The 19,753-nt window shown below is 41.8% G+C and overlaps 1 protein-coding gene across 2 annotated transcripts in view; it reads right to left on the bottom strand.

The window, feature by feature from the left end:
* The window catches only part of CBWD3 (COBW domain containing 3), a 950,215-nt gene that overhangs the window by 530,424 nt on the left and 400,038 nt on the right, over positions 1-19,753 (bottom strand). The window lies entirely within an intron of this gene.

Genomic DNA, 19,753 nt, shown 5'->3' with positions numbered 1-19,753 from the left:
CTAACTTACTCATGAGTAACATAAGTAAATATATATATATGGATATATAAATATATAGGAACCCAGAGAAACAGGAGAAACAAACAATCAAGGAACTCCTGAAAGGAGTAAAAATAACCACCAGGTCCTCTAGGAGTCCTTGGATGGGGGAAGGAGGCAGAGTCCGTAAGAATGAATGGCAAGATGGACAACAAACATGGAACGTTACGGTGAGTACATAACTTCTTTATGTTATGTTGTCCTATCTCGCCTGGGACAGCGTCCCCATCACCTTTTCCCCGGGTGGCTCACGAGTACACCTTTAAGCACAGTGGACCCAAAGGGGACCAACTGATGGCGTTTATATTCTGTCTTGTTGCTGTGGTTAGGGAAGAACACTGGAAGTTCCATGGATTGATTAATATTGGCTTGAGAGCAGACCTTAGGTATAAAGGACGGACTAGTTCGTAATGATACCCTGGCCTTGTGAAATATCAGATATGGCAGTTTGATAGAGAACGCTTACAATTCTGAAACCCTTCTAGCAGATGTCACAGCAACCAGAAAAATCGTCTTCCAGAAAAGAAATTTGAGGTCTGAAGATGAAGAAGGTTCAAACAGTGGCAATGTAAGTTGAGATAGGACAAAATTTAAAACCCAAGTGGGAAGGGGTTACTTAAAAGGAGGTCTCAATAAGGAGATGCTTTTCAAAAACACTTTACACAATCTGTGTGACATTAGGTTAGAAGAAGGGTAACCAATGTGGAAATCTGAAATTTCAGCCAGCTGTACTCTAATGGTTGCTGCAGCTGAACCTTGTTGGAAGAGTTCCGCCAGGAATTCTACAATGGATTGAATAGGTGCAGAAAAAGGGTCAATGTTTCTATTATGAGCCCAGAGAGAAAATCTTTTCCATTTGCTAGAATATAGTCTTCTAGTAAAAGCTTTATGAGAGGACATCAATATGTGTTTAACTGTTGGAGTGAAATTTTGAATCCTGACTAAATTGGGAAGTGGAGCAGCCATGCTGTCAAGTTGAGGGTGTGGAGAGAAGGATGAAGTGAGCCTGATACATATGTGTCAGCAGGTCTGGAACTGGGTCCAGAGTCCAAGGCTTCTCCTGAAGATGAGGCCAAAAGAAAGGAAACCAAATCTGATGAGGCCATTATGGGGCAATGAGAATCATCCTGCTTCCCAAGGACTGTGCTTTCTGAATGACTCTGGGTATGAGGGGAAATGGAGGAAAGGCATAAAGCAGTCCCGAGGGCTATTCATGTACAAGTGCATCTTTCGGTGTCTCCCCCGGCATGGGAATTAGGGTAAAGTAGCTGCTGCACTTGGCATTCATGGTAGTGCCGAAAAGATCGCAGCAAGGCTGACCTCATTTCCGGAAAATCTTTTACGCTATGTTCTGGTTTAGAGACCAATCGTGAGGCATCAGAATTGCCCTGCTCAGCTTGTCTGATATCATTTTGGACTTCCCTGGGATGTGCATTGCTACTAGAAAGTCACTGGGAGGAAATTGCCCATTGCCAAACTCTCAGGGCCTCGCGACAGAGAGGATAAGATTCAGTTCCCCCTTGCTTGTTTATGTACCAAACCATCGACATATTGTCTGTCTGTATAGCAATCATCCCTAGTGGAAGAGAGTCGTGGAGTGCTTGCAACGCCAGAAGCACTGCTCTCATCTCTAGGACATTTATGTGCAAGTGGGCCTAGTGTTCCTGCCATATACCTTGGACTGTTCTTCCCAGATAATGCCCCCCCCCCCACCCTACCTGGGAAGCATCTGTGGTCACTGTAGCTACTGGTTGTCGAGGGACGAAAGGTCTCTCGATGGACACATGGCTGGACTAGATCTACCACCATAAGTCCTTTTTGCATGACTCCGTTATTCTGATGAGGTGAGACATAGGGAGCTCTTGAAGTGACCATTGGGAGAACAAAAGCCATTGAAGGATTCTCATGTGCATTCTGGTGAGGGGCACTAGTGTTATTGTGAAAGTCATTGTTCTAAAAGTTTCAGAACTACCTTTACTTTTACCTTGTCTTTAGGAAGAAGGTGGTGTACTTGCTACCTGAGGGCTGAAATTCTGTCTGCTGGAAGATGTGCATTCAAGGAAACGGTGTCTAGAGCTGCGCCTATGAATGTAATACGTTGGCAGGGCAACAAGGCAGATTTTTGTAAGTTGACTGTTATGCCTAACTGAGCACAAATTTCCAAAATCACATCCCTGGCTTGCTGGAGTAGATGCTTGGTGGTGGCAGTTAGGTGCCAGTAATCGAGATATGGAAACTTGGAATCCCAGACGCCTCTCAAGTGAGCATTTGGTGAACACTCTGGGGGTTGTAGTGAGACCAAAGGGCAGAACTCAGAACTGATAATGAGTGGCTCCTAGCCAGAAGCGCAAATAACTCCTCGATGCTCTGTTTACTTTTATGTGGTAGTACACATCTTGGAGGTTTGTTGAGCACATCCAATAGTCTTTCCCGAAGAAGGGAAGTATTGACTGCAGTGTCACCATTCGGAACTTTGACTTCTTGACAGATTCATTTAACTTGCTTAGGTCTAATATGGGTCTCCAGTCCCCTCCTCTTTTTGGCACCAAAAAGAATCTTGAGTAAGTTCTGTATCCTGTTTGGTCTGCGGGGACTTCTTAGATGATTTTTGTCCAGCAACTTTTGGATTTCTATAGTTGCTTGCTCCCTTAGATTGGGTGGAACATCCGGGATTGTTCTGATTTGTGGGACAGGGTGGCAAAAAGGAAAGGAATATCCTCTGGATATTATTCTTAGTACCCACTTGTCTCTTGTGATACTTTGCCAGGCTTCTGGGTACAAAGACAAAGTCCCCTGACGATGTCCAGAGTAGAGCAGTCGGGCTTCCTTTCAGGAGCGCTGATACGAACGTCCACGAAAGGAATCATGGTCACCCTGGTTTTGTGGACCCCTCTGCCTCTAGGACATCTACCATTATTACCACCCCCTCTGCCCCTAGGGAAGGATTCACCTCATGTGTCTTGGAAAGCTCCCTGGGATCTTTTGAACCACATTTTCCCACTCTTCTGACCTTTAGGACAAGGTCTTGAAGGTACGGAAAAACGTACTCCAATGGCAAAGAGAGTTTTCCCTTCCTGCTCGCATCTGGTGAGTGTGTCCTTTACTTTGGGTCCAAAGAGTGAGGAACCATCAAATGGGGCATTTGTAAAGGTAGATTTAAAGGGCTCTGCAAAATTGCACAAGCGCATCCAGGAGTGTCTCCTCAGGGAAACTACAGAACCCGCTGCCTTGCTCGCTCCATCCGCTGCGTAAGATATCAGCCTCATGGTGGAGTTGACTATGGAATTTAAAGTGGATAGCTGTGAAGAGACCTTCTCATTCACCCCCGCAGCTAATGTACCTTATACAGTATCTGTTAGCTCTCTCAGATCATCTCTTTGTAGCCTTGTAAAGTAAGTTAGGTTGTTCAGCAATCGGAGTGTAAAAGCCGCTGAGGAAAAGATATGTTTCCCATATCTGTCCATCGTTCGAGAATCTTTGTTTGGAGGATGGACCGATGAGGATGTCTCAGAGTTCCTTCTTGGTGGCTGCTGCCACCACCATAGCATCTACAGGTGCACCCTTTGTGAGAAAATCCTTTCCGGTAGGGGCTGACAAAAATTTGTTTGGCTTCTGCAGGACTGGTTCCATTGTGTCAGGTGACTCCCATGCCTTTCGACTGACCAAGTCCATTAGTTCGTCGAAAGGCGGAGACACCCAGGAGGCTGAAGGTTGAGATCCAAAGGCCTTCAGGTACACTGACTTCTCATCACAATGGGTGATGACCTTCCAGCCGCATCTCTGCTTTAGGATCTCTAGGATATCTGCAAATGACATAGTCATTGATGACGACCATGGGACCCTTCTGACTCCTCGAGGTCAGTGTCTGAAGTGACAGACTCATCCAGGCAGTCTATATGCTTCTTCTTGCAAGTTCTTTTCCGAGGGGGCTCCTCAGAAAGTTTTCTGAGGAGGCCTCGGAAGAGAGGGGTTCACCCAGTGGGGGATCCTGAGGTTATGGATCTCTGCTATCTGTGGATGGGGTGGTGCCAGGACAGTAGCTGGTGCCTTAGGGGGACGAATGCTGATATCCTTATGTAGAGCTGTAGGGGAAGACAGCACAGTCCTTATCAGCTCTAACGCAGACCCCACCTGCTCTGAAGATGTCCTCAGCTCTGAAGAGACAGAGGATGCCCCTAGACTCAAGGAGATCGGCACTGAGGATGATGTAGGAGCCGAGCTCACCCAAGCCAATGCTCCAAGGGGTAGACTCGGCACTGAAGAAGTTTGGGCCGGAGCGTCCCCCTCGGGGCCGGCCAGAGAACCTTGGCTCCCAGACACTCTGGATGGCACCGACAGTCGGAGCAGATGTCGGCTCCATGATCATCGAAGGGGGTCCCGGAACAGACGGTTCTACAGTAAGTGGTACCAGGCACTCCAGCTCAGAGGGTCCAGCTTGGCTCGGAGGAGGAAGAACTGTGGATGTAATGGCTTTAGAAGGCTCTGAAACCTGATGGGTCAGAGCCCAGAACAATTTGGCTAGCGCCGGTGACTTCAAGAGCCTGCACAACACCCACTCCACGTCATCATCAGATAGGCTCCTAGTGGAGCTGGAGGATAAAGAAGGAGAACGAGACCTCTCCAAAATGGGAGATTTCACAGTAGGGGAGACTGGTGAAAAGTCAATGGACCGGCTCTGAGAAATGGCATCTTGTGGCTCTGAGGACCTTGGAGTCGAAGAACCAGGCTTGTCGATGATGATAACCACCAACAGTTCTGAGGGCTGTGGACCCGAGGAGGCAGGTGTCTTAGAAATTTTAGATAATTTTTCTGGAGGCTCCGACTGAGCCATAGAAACAGGTGATGGTCTTTCAGAAGGTTTGTCCCTCTTTGAAGAAGAAGAGGATGAAGAAGAAGAAGCACTCTGTACAGCTTACCCAAAGGTTGGCTTTAACAGCCCCTTGAAAATCAATTTGTTTCTCCTTTCCTGTAACACTCTAGCACTAAAGCAGTGACAAAGTACAATCCTCCTGCAAATGAACAGCCCCTAGACAGTAAATGCAAATGACATGACCGTCAGTAATTGACATCTTTTGTGTACACTTTTGACATTTTTTTAAAGCCCAAAGGCTTATGCTCTCTCTCTCTCTCTCTCTCTCTCCATAGAGTCTTTAGATAAGACAGAAGAGAGTTCCCAAACAAAATGTGACTTTCCAAACTGTGAAAGACCACATACTCTAGACTAAAGAACACTACACTTCTAAGAAAAGGCAAATTACCACTCTAACCTAATAAACATTCCACCTATAAGAAAATATCACAATAGAAACTTGACAAGGACAGCACTAGGGCCTCTAACTGAAACGGACCTAGATACTAGAAATAACACACACTAACTGCTAAACTACCAGCCCTCTAACTAAAACGGGTGATTAGCTCTCTAACTTAAACAAGCTAAATATCAACTACTACCAGATATCAACTATAGAAAAAGGGAAAATAAACAGCACACCACTACAGTAACTACTGGACACAACCAGGCCTGTGAAAAAAACAACGGCCAAAAAGCAGCACCAACCGCAGAAGGAAATAAAAGTAGCTACACACTTAATCTAACTATTTAATACACTAGGAAACATTATAAATGCAAAACTACTAGACATTTTAGCTAATAAAGTGAAAAAAGACAAAACTTAGCCATGGCCAAGAAGAGCACATCCAACCTCATAAAGCGGCAAATGAGATCTGGAGAGTTGCACCACTGCATCATGGGATACCTATCTGCCACAAGCCAAGTTTGAGACTTCCAGCTGTGTATTCGGTCGAGTCAGAGCTGAGGATCGGCTCTGAACCCAACCATGTAAGAATGAAGGTGAGATAGGACAACATATCAATAGATTAAGTAGAAGGAAAATATTCACAAGTTACATAAGCACAATGATCTCACAATGATTAAAAAATGGAATGTATAATGCAATATTATTTACAATACAAAATACCTCTGTACAAAAAGGCACTGCATTCACCTTATGACTGCTACTGCTAGTGAACAAAAGGAAATACACTAAATGAAGATACAGGTTATCATATAATAAGCTGTCTGTTTGTTAATGGCTGTGATGCCTCAAAGAGGAGTAAGCGAAATACTCGCACTTCATTAGAAGATCTGAAAAAGAAGCATTACAGCATATGTCCTAATATATTTCTGAGCTGTTCTCCAGTGTCAACAGCTTTTCTCCCCAGTTGTCACTATGGGAACCTCCTCTCACCTGCATCAGTCTTAGACAAACACTACTCAGCCTTATGATGGTGAATTCTAATTTATTTTTTCAGCAAGACGAACCGTTATTTTCTGCCTTCCTGCACTAGGTCTATAAAGTACCTGGTAACACAACCATACTACTTAACTAAAAATGTAACAGTACACAATGCTAGCATCCTTTGCAGAGGGTTGGTGGGTGGGTAGGCATCTAAATGATTTAATACTTTTCTTTTGCTTTCTCTTAAGGACCCACTTTTGACAATATTTGCAAAATCCTTTGTAGCAGAATGTAAAAGCAGCTGTTTCAAGACAACCCCTGCAAATCCTACCCTTACCTGTGACTTTGTCTCCAATTTGTAATGTTCAATGAATGCAGAAATGCTTTGCTTGCCATATCAAAATCTCACATCTTATGCTGATTTTTTGTTTTAATAATCTTGAGAGGTCCCTGGTAGAATGAGGCACAACCACCACTTACAGTTCCTTCCGATATTTGTAATAATTAAAAGAAATGCAATTATCCTGCTGTTTTGAAGTTTATTTTCCCCACTGGAAACTCTCATTTTCTCCTAGGGGGTAGTCACAAATAACTAATGCAGTTGCCTTATTGGCACAGCTCTCTATAACCTCTTAACTACTTGTGTACATCTGAAGTACAAAGGAATCTTTCATTCATATGTTCTTGGTTTTAGTACATAAGTTGGGAGCTGAACAAAGATGTGTTTAGATCAGCTACAACATGATGGAAATCAAAATATACTTTTATATTTATCTAAGTCTGGAGCTCTGAATTTCTTCTTTGCAGAGGCAATGGCACCCGAAAAAAAGTGTTTTCCAAGACAGATTTTTAATGTCAGCCGACAGAAAGCCAAAAAGGAGGTAATAGGAATAACTTACAACAAAAAATTTAAATCCCAAAGTATTGTTAAGTTATGCCTAGAAAGCTCCACATGAATTCATTAAAAAAAAAAAAAGGTCTGATAGCTTGTACAGATGCCATTGTGGAGTACAATATATATAGGTGCACAAACCAGCTTTGTGTAACAAATGATAAACCAGATGAGAAAAATACAGGTGATTTAAGTAATCTAATACATTACTTAATGTCATTATACCTGGAACAAAGCCATTTGACTTTAACCACATTGTAGAACCCATTCCATTTGCTCTTATTATACCTTCTAATAGAAGGCTTCCTAATTTCTTTAAAGCATCTCTATGACTTTTGACATAGTCTCAACAGATGGTCAAAGGTTGAAAGCATAGAAGCAAACCTTAAGTGATATGAGGTTATGATGATTAGCTTGCAATGGATGAAACAGTAAGCTGGGAATCACATGCAACTCCTGTAAGTAATATTTCATATTTCAGTAGACTAGCTCAATATGGTCATCTTAAATCATCATGTATTTCAAACTGCGTCACTGTAAGAATGTCAGAAAACACTATTCATTTCTTGGTAGTCTACTTTAAATACAAATGCTTCTTTTATATACGTCACTCATTTCTCTTCTTAACTGCACTGCAATACTAAGGACTGCACTGCAACATTTCAAGTTTCAAATGCAATCACTATTTTTTTTTTAAATGCAAGGACACTTCAACATTCCTTTGTACTTTCGTTTAACATTTCACCTATAAAGCCAAAAACATATTAGCACAATATTTCAGCAGAACATTTAAAAAATAATTCAACACTTTTCAGTCATTGAACCTGCATGAATATCTTGTAGGCTTTCTCAATAATCTAGCACATTTCGAACATTTAGCAGAGGTCAAGGTTGGTAGATTACTATTAACACATTCAGAACAGCAACAAAATTTTCCCTTTGGTGACTGTGTCAGAATGATCTGGATTCAAATTAATACTTTCTGGAACATCTATTGCTGTTTCTGGACATGCTTCTGTAGAAAAATTATTGGAGGTCTCTCTAGATAATTTTTACACATCTCTGCTGAAGGCTTTTCAGATATGGCTCAGGCATTTGTCACAGTCTTTTTGGGGTACATTTGTTTTGAGCAAGTATTTCTCTTTTGGAAACTCTCAGTTTTCAGTATGAACAACAAAAGGTCATGGCTGCTTACACTTTACAAACCACTCCTTCTGGACGCATTCTCATATAAAAGAAAATAAGCAGATTGCTCTTTTGTTACATAAAAATTTTTGAAATGAGCATCCAGCTTTCAAGTTCTTCCACTGAAACTACATTCCAGTTTGAACTAAAGCAGTGGCAGGCAGCCTGATCTCTGACAACCCAGTAAGATATGAACTGACAATAAATGTGCACCATGCAGTTGAGTTCCTGTATATCTAAGCAAAGCAAAGGTACACCTGCATAACAATCACTGCTAATGTTCTCGGCTTTTGTTATAGCACTTCACAGCTTGAAATGTCCTTCTGACTGGTCAATTGGACTACAAGTTGTTTGGACTAGAAGTCATGGGCTGAAATTTCCAATGCTCTACAGATATCCATACTTGCATAATGTGAACCATTATCTGAGACTACTACATCATGAATTCCAAGTCTCAAAAAAAAAAAAAAAAAGAAGTTATTATGTACTTACCATAACGTTCCATGTGAGTTGTTCATCTCGCCTTCATTCTCACTGATGGGTGCGGAGCCGATCCTCGGCTCCGACTCGGACAAATGCTAAAGCTCGAGGTCTTCAAACAGCTCATGGCCTGCTCCCTATCCCATGATGCAATAGTGCTTCTCAGATCTTGTTTGGCCAGTCATATTGATAACTAAAGACTACGGTCATTGAAGTAAGAATAACGTAGATAAGGACAAAGTATCACTAAGACTTGTTAGAACTTTCTGGTCATTAAGACTTTAAGGGTAAGGGGTTGGTGGGGTGGGACGTAAGAATGAAGGTGAAATGAACAACTCACATGGAACATTATGGTAAGTACATAACTTCTTTATGTGAAGTTGTTCTATCTTGCCTTCATTCTCACTGATGGGTCAGAGTCCCAAGCACCATCTCCTTGGGTGGCTCATAGAAGTATACTCCTCAGAACCATAGAACCAAAGAAGGCCCTGTCCCTGGTGGCCTTATCCAATTTGTAATGAGTGATAAAGGTATGAGGTGAGGACCATGTGGCTGCTGCACAAATGGTATCTACAGGCAGCCGTGCTGAAGAAGTGGAAACTGCCCTGGTTGAGTGACCCTTGACTTTATGATTTAATGTCATCTGTGAAGAGTTGTATGTGAAAGAAATACTATCTGACAACCATTTTGATAAAGTGTTTTTTACCACTGGAGTACCCTTCTTTGAATCCAAAAAGGAGACAAAAAATTTGATCCGATTTTCTGAAGTCCTTAGTCCTGTCTAAATAGAATCGAAGTTGCCTATGAAGGTCGAGTTTGTACAACATGTGTTCCATTTTGTTTGTATATTTGGGAAAAAACACAGATAATTCTATAGTCTGGTTGAGATTCATTTCAGAACAAACCTTAAGTAGGAATGAAGGATTTGTTCTTAGTGTTACTCTATCATGAAAAATCATGTATGGGGCTTTGATGGACAAGGTATGTAGTTTTGAAATCCTTCGAGCAGAAGTAATACCTACTAGGAAAATGGTCTTCCAAGATAGGTATTTCAAATCACAGGATGATGCAGGTTCAAAAGGGGGTAAAATGAAATGTGAGAGCACAAAAGTGTGATTCCATGGAGCAGATGGGGGTCTAATAGGTGGTTTCAAGTGAACAGTACCCTTAAGAAACACTTTAGAAAGTCTATGCGACATGATGGGAGTCTGTTGATCACCAATATGAAAATTAGAGATTGGTGCCAATTGAACTCTCAGGGTTGCTGCAGCCGCTCCTTTATGAACCAGTTTAGTCAGAAACTCTAGAATGGAAGAAATCGAAGCCATATATGGATCAATATTATTATTATCTGATGCCCATACGGAAAATCTTTTCCACTTGCTAAGATATAGTTTCCTAATAGAAGATTTATGAGATGAAATCAAAATGCCCTGTGCTGCAGGTGATAAATTGTGAAACCTGGCTATTTGTGAACTGGAGCAGCCAAGCTGTCAATTTTAGGGTATGAAGTGCAGGATGAAGAACCCCAATAAATGTATCAGAAGATCTGGAACTGGGTATAGGATCCATGGTTTTTCCAGTAGATGAGGCTGCAGAAAGGGGAACCAGATTTGATGAGGCCAGTAAGGGGCTATCAAAATAATGGTCCTTCCCAGAGTGTTGGCTTTCTGTAAGAATTTGGGTATCAGAGGAAATGGGGGAAAAGCATAAAGAAGTCCCGGGGGCCAACTGTGTACAAGTGCGTCCCTTGGGGCATCTCCCGAGTTGGGGATCAGGGCAAAGTAGTTGCAACATTTGGTGTTGGTGGGGGTTGCAAAGAGGTTGCAGCAAGGCTGGCCCCATCTGCAGAATATCCTTTCTGCTACCTCTTCTTTCAAGGACCACTCGTGAGAAGAAAGTATTGCTCTGCTCAACTTGTCTGCTATCACACTGGACCTCCCCGGAATGTGCATCGCTATCAGAAAGCGCTGGGTGGATATTGCTGACTGCCATACTCTCAAGGCCTCTCGACATAAGGGGTATGATTTGGTTCCTCCCTGTTTATCTACCAGGCCACTGACATGTTTTCAGTTTGTATTGCAATAGTCTCTAAATGAAGAAAGTTTTGAAAGGACTGCAGTGCATACCTTTCTCATCTCTAGGACACTGATATGCAGAAGAGTCTCGTGATTCTCCCATGTGCCTTGGGCTGTCCTTCCCTGAAAATGCCTCCCCACCCTATCAGGAAGGCGTCCGTGGTCACAGTGGCAACCGGGGTTGGAAGAACAAAGAGACATCCTATTGTCACTTGAGAAGAGGTCAGCCACCAAAGAAGATCCTTCTTGCATGGATTTGTTGTTATAATACGGTGGGACACTGGAAGTTCCTGATAAGACCATTTTGTGAAAACCAGCCACTGCAGTATCCTCATGTGCATTCAGCCTAATGGAACAGCAATGATGGCTGCTGCCATGGTCCCTAGTAATTTGAGCACTACTGAAACTGGGGCTCTCTGTTTGAGGATGAGATTCAGAATTTGTGGTCGAAGGTAGACCACTCTTTCCTTTGAGACTTTTACGGTCATGGAAACTGTGTCAAGATCTGCTCCTATAAAGACGGTACGTCTGGATGGCTGCAAAGCAAATTTGTCCTAGTTTACAGTAATCCCCAAATGACTGCAAAGATCTAAGGTTGTCTCCGATGCGTGCATGAGTTGATGCTTGGTGGTGGCAGTAAGGAGCCAGTCATCAAAATATAGAAACACCTGGAATCCTAACCACCTCAGGTGAGCCGTGACTACTGCCATGCATTTGGTGAACACTCTGGGGGCTGTAGTGAGATCAAAGGGCAGAGCCCAAAACTGAAAGTGACTGGCTCTCAGCAGAAAGTGCAGATGATCCCTGGATGGTCTGGCCATTTTTATACGGTAGTACGCATCCTAGAGATCTATTGAGCACATCTAGTTGTCTTTTCCTAGAAAAGGAAGTATAGAGTGTAGCATGACCATCCGAAACTTTGTTTTCTTGACAGATTTGTTCAACTTGCTGAGGTCCAAAATTGGTCTCCAGTCCCCTGTTTTCTTTGGTACTGAAAAGAATCTTGAGTAAGTTCTGGATCCTCTCTGATCTGCTGGGACTGGTTGGATGATTATTTTTTCTAGCAACCTCTTAATCTCTGTGGTTATCTGTTCCCTGTGATTGGGTGGAACATCTGGGATTTTTTTCACAATGGAAGGAGGGGTAATAAAGGCAATAGTGTATCCTCTGGATATTATGCTTTGTACCCACCGATCTTTTGGGATTTTTAGCCAGGTGTCTGGGTACAAAGACAAGTGTCCCCCAACTGCCTCCAGAGACAGACAGATGGGCCTCCTTTCAGGAGCACTGGTAGGGCTTGCCAAAGAACTGATCCCTGTCACCCTGATTTTGCGGGCCCCCTCTGTCGCGTGGACAGTGTCTCCCATTATTGCTTCCTCCTCTGCCTCTAGAGGGGGTTTCACCACTTGTGTCAAAGAAAGCTCCTTGGGCTTTACAGAACCACATTTTCCCACTTTTCTGACCTTTAGGATAAGGTCTGGTAAGAGTGGAAAAAGAGACTCCTAGGCAGACAGAGTCTTTCCATCTTGCTCACACCTGGTAAGCGTTTCCTTTACTTTCAGTGCAAAAAGTGATGAACCATCAAAGGGGGTGTTTACAAAGGATGACTTATAGGGCTCCGCAAAGGAACATAACAGCATCCAGAAGTGTCTCCTAAGAGCAATTCCTGCACCTGGTCCCCTACTCGTTCCATCAGCTGCATATGAAATCAGATGCATGGAAGAGTTTATAAGGGAATTTAGGATAGCAAGCTGGGAGGTTACCTTACCTGAGACCTCCTGCAGCTACCGCACCCTGTAGAGTATCTCCTAACTCCTTAAAGAGATCTCTGTGTAGTCTGGTAAAATGTGTGAGATAGTTCAGGGATCGAAGAGTAAAGGCCGTTGAACTAAACATGCGCTTTCTGTATCTGTCCATGATCCTAGAATCTCTAATAGGAGGATGAACAGAAGTGGAGGTCTCTGATAGCTCCTTCTTAGTGGCCACTGCCACCACCATAGCATCAACGGGTACTCCTTTGGTAAGGAAAGCCTTGTCATGAGGTGACGTAATAAATTTATTCGGCCTCCAAGGGACTGGTTCTATGGTATCCGGGGACTCCCATGCCTTTTGAGAGAGAAGATCCATCAACTCATCGAAGGGCGGAGTTACCCAAGAGGTGGAGGGTTGAGACCTGAAAGCCTTCAGGAGTACTGACTCATCATCAGTGGGGTTAAGGGGATTCCAGCCACCCCTCTGTTTTAGGATTTCTAAGATATCACCAAAAGAGGTATCTTCAGAGGGGGACCATGGGAACCCTTCTGACTCATCTAAGTCAGTATCTGATGTGATGGATTCTTGTGGGGAATCCAGATGCTTCCTCTTGCAAGTTCTCTTCCAGGGAACTTCCTCAGAGGGAGCTTCTGGGGAGGTCCCGGATGAACAGGGCTCACCCGATGGGGGGACCTGAGACTCCAGGTCTCTATGCTTTTGAGGGATCAGTGAAGCAGAGACAGACTCAGGAACCTTAGGGGAGGGGATTGCTGGAATCGATGATGTGGATGCCCAAGGGGACAACACTCCCCCTCATAGCATCAAAAACCCCACAGCACCGGTTCGAAGAGAAGCCTGGATCCGTAGAAACAGGCAGTCTCCGCGGCGCCGAAACCGCAAGCTCCGAGCCCGAGGTAGGTGCTGAGCTCACGCAAGCCGTGGCCCCCGAGAGGCAAAGTTGGCAACAAAAGATTGGTAGGGCTATTCTCTCCGGACCCGACTGGTGGGTATCTGCTCCTAGACTCTAAGGTAGGCAACGAAGAAGTCAGAGTAGTCGGAACCAAAAGCCCATTGGGTGTCGGTTCAGACGGTTCTACAATCATCGGTTCCGAATCTCCATCTCCGAAATGTCGGGTTGAATCGGAGGAACTGAAGAAACAGGTAGAGTCTGGGTCAGTTCTGAAGCCCTAAGGGTCAAACCCGAAAGAATTTTAGCTAGTGCCTGTGACTGCAAAAGTCTCTGTACTACTCGATCCACATCCTTATCTGATAGTCTTGAGGACTGGGAGGCAATAGATGATGTCTCAGACTGGAGAATGGGAGACTTTAAAGTGGGAGATACTGGCGCCAATGCTGGGGACCGGCTCCTACTGATCACAATTACCTCCGGCTCCATAGGCTTCGGAGCCGAGGTGACAGTCTTACTAGACTTAGATGTGGAAGCCGATGAGCCCTTTTTTGGCTCCGACCCTGACGATGAACTTGTAGTTACAGTTTTAGATGACTTTGTGGACTTGTCATTGTCTAAGGCTTCTTGAAAAGAGGATTCAAGAGACCTCTTGCCATGAACTTATTCTTGCATTCATGAAGAACGCAAGATCTAAAGGAGTGACAGATGGCATAATTTTCCTGCAGGTGAAGCTCACCTAAGCAATAAACACATTTTGTATGTCCATCTGTAACTGACATCTTCTGTCTGCATTTCGGACATTTGTTAAACCCAGATTTTGCTTTTTCAGACATCACTTATTCAAAGCAGAAAACTCTAACTCTATAAAAGAAATACATATATATATATATATATATATATATATATATATATATATATATATATATAAAAGTATGTGTGTGTGTGTGTGTGTGTGTATATAACACACAGCACACAGATTATATATATATATATATATATATATATATTAGCCTCAATAAAGAGGGTCTAAACTCACCTATAATAATCTATAATAACTATGTATAACACACAGCACACTGAAACTAACAACAATTATCCAACCCTAATAAAATCCGCAGGGTTGAATAAAATGTAACTACAAGTAATAGCAAAAACTAGGATTATTAATGCCCTAATAAATGGGCTAATAATAAAGCAGAAAGGATAGGGAGCAAGTTATCTAAATCTAAACACTAGTCTAATAAACGTGTCAGTAACTGTAAATAGGCCTATAAAAAAACGGCTTCAAGAAAAAAAGAGAAAGCACTCTAAGTAATCATCACTAACAAAGGAGACAAGTGTCTCTGGAAGCTAAATGTAATCTAAAACTATCAAACAAGAATGAAAGATTATAATCCAGAAAAAAATTATCAAAGTTTTGCTATACTGGCCAGAGCTGTTCGATGAACACCCGAACTGTTGCAGCGGCAAACGAGATCTGGGAAGCACTACTTCATCATGGGATAGGGAGTAGGCCATGAGCTGTTTGAAGACCTCGAGCTTCAGCATTTGGCCGAGTCGGAGCCAAGGATCAGCTCCAAACTCATCAGTGTGAATGAAGGCAAGATGGAACAACTTCACATCACAGCTTTAAGTACATGCTATGCCATAACTTCACAAAGACTGGGAACTACAACTAAGTCAATAAGCTACACAAAGTTTGAGTCAAGCACATCTGTTCCAAGTTTACTTTACTATGTTATACAATACTGGGGAAATCATAATCTACATCTCTTCCTTTGGATTACTGTTCCCTCATGCACTGCACACCAGTCTATAATTTCTTGTGTAATTTGAACGGACATGCCTGGCCAATATTACATCAAATGATCTTTCTATACACTTCACAATTCCTAAATGTGAACCGTATTCTTACCAACACCTTTTTCTTTTGCTGATTAGGGGCAATTACAGCTTTTCTTTAAATATCTAATCTTGAATACATCTCATTTCACGTTTAATTAAAAGTAAAGTTGAATTTCTTAATTTTCAGCACTTCTGCTCTGATCAGCAATTCATTGTTACCTCTCAAAACATTGTTAACACTGTAACCACTCTGAGTACACTAACAAAATAGTTCAACTTATCTGTAATCATACGCAGCTATGGAATTAGTGAATTAAGTTTAAGTTCTTCCCACAATCAAATCTACTTGTGTCATATATAAAAATAATGCTGCATACCTGCTATGTGCATTCCCTTGTCAAGTTTATACTTCACACTTAAGTCACACTTCTGCAGAGTTGCTAATTTTATTTGCAATCTTATAATTGCCTTTTTGCAAAAGCCTCTTAAATATAGTTTGCAATGGTTTATGGTCCATTTCCAACAGCACACATGAACCATGAAGTTATTCATAGAATGTTTCACTCAAATACACTATGGAAAGTAGATCTTTTTCATTAGAGCCTATCTCCTTTGGCAATGATAAAAGCTCTTGACCCACAGGTCGGCATTTTATCTTTGTGCAGAATCACTGAACAAGAAACATTCTGACTAGTAAGGACCTATAATGAGAATAACTTATTTACATAAAACTAATCCAGTGTAAGTCTTCAATTACTAACTGTTTAAGCATTTCAGATCTCATGTCTTGCTCTGTACTGTAGTACCATTCTGCATTATGTTCCAATAATTTTTTAATGGCAAACTCACAGATCAACTTTACGGAATACATTTAGAAAGACAGCAGCCTCATGACAGCTTCTCTGTTCCCTGGTTGAGACAGCTGCACTAATGCTCTTACTTTTTCAGTACCAGGTCTCAGATCTTCCAACGTTAAAACAGGACCTATACTTCACTGCTTTGCAATTGGGATTTTACATGTAGTCTTGCTCAGATTAAATTGGCTATGTCTCAGTCTTTTCAGTAACACACCCAGACTCATATCACACTATTCACTGGTCTGGTTTTCAGTAACACACCCAGACTCATATCACACTATTCACTAGTCTGGTTTTCAGTAACACACCCAGACTCATATCACACTATTCACTGGTCTGGTTTTCAGTAACACACCCAGACTCATATCACACTATTCACTGGTCTGGTCCCAAGCTAATACAACATCAGTTATATTAAATTCTTGATTATGTATACAGCAGCTCAGCGAGTCACTTGTTGAAGAAATACCAAATGGAAGGTTTAGCAATCTGTGCTTTCCACAGGAAAATGAAAAGTACACAGCTTGCAACTTTCCTCAAGTTTTATTTGCTAAAATCTTGATAAGCATCAATCACATACATTGCTACAGACATGCCAGATGTTACTTTAATTGTATGAAGCAACATTCTTTCTTTATAGCTTTATTCAACTCGTGTTGTTGTTGTTGTGTCTTTCGGCTTTTCCCTGTTAGGGATCGCCACAGCGGAACTCCGGTCTGCTAATGATTGGCAGTAGATTTTTACGTGCCGAGTTGCCAGCCCTGACGCACAACCTTCAATGAAGGTACACCCATTCACGCATGTCTCCACACAGAAGACGCTTTAGCTAAGAATCGAACAGGACAATGTCTTACTGTGAGGTGACAATGCAGCACCACCACCGCAGTTCTTCAACTCTTGTGCCTTATAAAAATAAGAATTTTGTCCATTTTTACAACAGTCACCAAATTGTTGACCTATTCAGTAGGTTATTTTTAAATCATGCACATTTTCTTTGTGTGGTTTACATTTTCTTCAATTCTAGTTAAAGCTATTTAAGCTTTCCTTGGCACATGCACTGAAAGCTTCACTGTAAGTTCTCTATCCACCCACCCATCCATCCATCCATCCATCCATCCATCCATCCATCCATCCATCCGATCACAGTAAACATCTAGTAAATAGCCTGAATCAGTAAACAGATCTTCATAGTGTTAATCAACAGACTGAATATTTTACTGAGACATATTAACTCTATATTCAATTCTTTTCACCAGGCACAGCTTCAAAAGAGCCAAATAACTTAGATATCTATCTGCAATGTCAGCCACATGGAACCAGATACTGTAATTGTTTATTTTATTTTCACACAAGAGCACTTCCTGTCCCTATAATTTTATGCAATGGCCAAAAAAAAAAATGGTTTATGTCACTGTTTTCAGGTTGTTCTCTTTCAAACCATGTATTCTGAACATTTAAACAGACAATAAGTTGCACTCAAATCCAGTCTCTAAATTACACTTCAATCTTTGATTATGAGCATCTCTAATCAAATTTCCAACTCGCTCAGTTTCTAACCACAGCCCTTCTATACTTTTTTCTTGTACATTACTCAAAATATGCACATTTTCTACATAAATTATGCCTACAAATCAGACATTCGGTGAATCTGTTCTACTACAGGCAGTCTTTTTAACAGTAAATTTCTGTCCATTTTACAGACTTTATTCTATTTATCACAACTTCTATGGGAGGACCCGCAGTAGTGGTGCTGCGGTAGCGTTGTCGCCTCACAGCAAGACGTTGTTGCATTCGATTCTCAGCTACAGCGTCCTCTGTGTGGAGGCATGCGTGAATGGGCATGCCTTCGTTGAAGGTTGTGCATCAGGGCTTGTAACTCGGCACATAAAAATCCACTACCAAACATTAGCGGACCGGAGTTCCGCTGTGGCGACCCCTAACCGGGATAAGCCGAAAGACACAACAACATCACAACTTCTATGGGGTTTTAAAAGCAGGACATTTCTTTTTATCATGTTTATATCCACATCTGCTGCATAAAGCTTTCTCTACACCATATTTGCCTCATTTCTTGGTTTTGCAGGAGGCTTTGTGACTTGGTTTACACTGAAAGGCTGAAAAAAATAAGACTGTCACAAGCCACTGTACACAGCAAACTATGCAATTAGCAGAACCCACTGAAAAGAGGTAAATTCATTTCTTCATAATCTTTTTCCTCAGTACTAAATCTCATTTTCACTAATCCATCTCTTGCATAATAAGTTCTGATACCACACAATTCCTTCTTGCACTAGTAAATAATGCAGCTTGCCAAATTCAGAGTCTTTGACTTGATTCTTTAATTCAGTAACATAAGCATCAACAGATGGGGAGACCTTTTAACCCCACAAAGGGCAAATAGTAAATAAATGGTAGATTTTTTTCAGCATACAGTAATTCTGAAACATTTGTCTCTTCACTGCAATGTCCTCTCCCCCACAAAACACAAACATACTAGAGGATTTCAGGGCTTCTTACCCTGTGAAAGGTGGAAATGCATCATACTACTTTTTTTGGCTCCAGAAATTTCACTCACAGACCAGAAAAAAATCAATTTTCTTCGGACACAGTTTCCAGTTCACAGAAAAAAAAAAACTCTTCAGGCCAAGTTTGACAGGTGGCGGCTGTTTAATCATTTCTCAAGCTAAGGAAGAAGAAATAAACTTATTTTCTCTTTTCTTCTGACACATGCAATACATGGTATAACAGGATGACCGAAAGAAAGAGATTAAGACCAGACACAAGCAGCCAAAGCCAACTTTATCATCAATAATTTGAAACTGCACTACCCTACAGGATGTCAGGCCATATGATGCACTCAACTCATATACAAACTAAAGGTGACAACCTCTTGAAGCTATACATCTACACATTACAGGAAGTTAAGCAACCTGGCAGCAAGAGAAATGATCTCCAAGATGGTCTCTGCTAAGCTTGGGCAATAACAATCAAATGAGATTTAACACAGACTACTTTTAGCAATATGTTATAAAACAAGCGTGTCACAGAATACATATGCAGCAAGCTTTGAGGTAGTATCATTGAGAAGATATCTACATCCCAAGCTTTCTATGTCTCTTTCAAAAAATGCTTTAGAAATTATATAATGAATTGTGTGGGAAACAAATCTGTTGAAACCCTTATTTTCTGTGCAATGGATAAGATACCTGGCTCAATACCTACATGTAAACCAATACAGAAACAAATGGATACCATCCTAGTTATCAGTGTCATCACAGATTTATCAGATTTAACTGAGTTTGACAAGTTATAATTGATAAATCTTGATGAAGAGATTACTAAGACAATGTCCAATTGTTTCGCCAGGCTGTGCTGTAGAACTTTACCTCATACCCATGCTTTCAACATGTATCTGAGAACAGCTTCAAATGTTGCCTCACAAGAAGCAAAAAGTGCCTACTCTGAACATCCCAGCC

The sequence above is a fragment of the Protopterus annectens genome, chromosome 2.part2 (genome assembly GCF_019279795.1).
Source record: "Protopterus annectens isolate FY-2018-M chromosome 2.part2, PAN1.0, whole genome shotgun sequence".
In the NCBI taxonomy this organism is placed as follows: Eukaryota; Metazoa; Chordata; order Ceratodontiformes; family Protopteridae; genus Protopterus; species Protopterus annectens.
This window is presented reverse-complemented; position numbering and strand designations above follow the sequence as displayed.